Source organism: Tribolium castaneum, chromosome 3 (genome assembly GCF_031307605.1).
Source record: "Tribolium castaneum strain GA2 chromosome 3, icTriCast1.1, whole genome shotgun sequence".
Classification (NCBI taxonomy): Eukaryota; Metazoa; Arthropoda; class Insecta; order Coleoptera; family Tenebrionidae; genus Tribolium; species Tribolium castaneum.
This window is the reverse complement of record NC_087396.1, coordinates 9,447,717-9,449,000: the sequence shown is the minus strand read 5'-3', so window position 1 is coordinate 9,449,000 and position 1,284 is coordinate 9,447,717. Positions and strand designations below refer to the sequence as shown.

Sequence of the window (1,284 nt, the reverse complement as noted above, 5' to 3'; positions counted from 1 at the left end):
GACAAATTTATTTGACTTTTCGCTAAATTTTAAGTGTAACACCACTGATTTCTATCCCAATTTGTTTTTTTACACATTCCAGCGGACGTATATGAAACAAAATTTCGAAAATTGACATTCACTGTCTCGACTCTCCCAATATAGGAACTCTACTTTATTCTAACAGTGGTTACTAGGGTACATTATTTCATTTAGTTATGGTCTGTTGTTTTATAAACAACTGTCAGTTTCAAAATCGGGTATAAAAAAAGTAACTTCATATCGCCTTAAAAGGACAAATTGAGAAATTGGATTTATATTACGTATTTGGATTTGGGGTGAGCAATACATTTAGTTATACAGGGTGTTTACGGTCGTGGGGTTGAAACTTAAAGGGGATGGTATGAGTGATGGAAGAACCCCAAAACTCTATAAAAATATATGTAAGAAAATTCACATTATAACAGAAAATCATTAAATTTACATATTTTTTGTGAACTGCTGCTTCGACTACAACAATTACTATTACTAAAGAAGAAAGGTAAGGTAAGGAAGGTAAGGTCTTAGTTCCCCACAACTCCCAAGGTGGCACTTTTCTACCTTTCTCTCGTGAATTACTATTATCTTGTGCTTCGCCGTAAGTCCTAATCATGACACTCAATTCATTATTTCAATAATTGTAGTTCAGAGATAAAGATGAAAAACCTCCTCTGAACACAAACCAAACTTGCTGGAAACGATTTCGGTTCAAGTGATCAACAGAGGACCAACGGATTTAAATTTTCATCAAAAATAAAGTAAAGCCAAATGAAATGATGACATTGTCAAAACTATGAAGTGACGTTTTTCACTGTCGTGGTTACAATGTTCTTATTTGTTGCAACAATTAAATTTTATTTTAACAAAGACCCTCAAACTCTACCGTACTTCGGAGTTAAATAACATTCTTAAAAATAACAATTCCCTGAGTTTTTTTTGTCGTTATCTTGTTTCTACACTCTTATATCACCAGGTAAAGTTTTTGTTTTTGACCAAACTTGAAATTAGCCCCCTAGACCGTAAACACCCTGAATACATTTCTTCAATTCAAGCCATACAACAAAAATTTGATAGAATAAAGTAGCCATTTGGTGACTTTTTATTTTATTTGGTAGTTTTTTTATTCTATTGGTGAAACAATTTAACAAAAATTACTCAGTGTACCTATTATAAGAGAAAACGTTGTATTATACACGTAAAGAAAAGTTGGCATTATTTGCTCGTGATTCCTTTATCACCCACAGATAATAAACAACTTTTCTTTAT

The 1,284-nt window shown here is 32.2% G+C and overlaps 1 long non-coding RNA gene across 1 annotated transcript; it reads left to right on the top strand.

Annotated features, from left to right (window-relative positions):
• The first annotated feature begins 323 nt into the window (after positions 1-323).
• Positions 324-939, top strand: LOC135265644 (uncharacterized). Its single transcript, XR_010333382.1, has 2 exons — positions 324-616; positions 663-939. It is a non-coding gene; the product is annotated as an uncharacterized LOC135265644 (long non-coding RNA).
• The last annotated feature ends 345 nt before the right edge of the window (positions 940-1,284 follow it).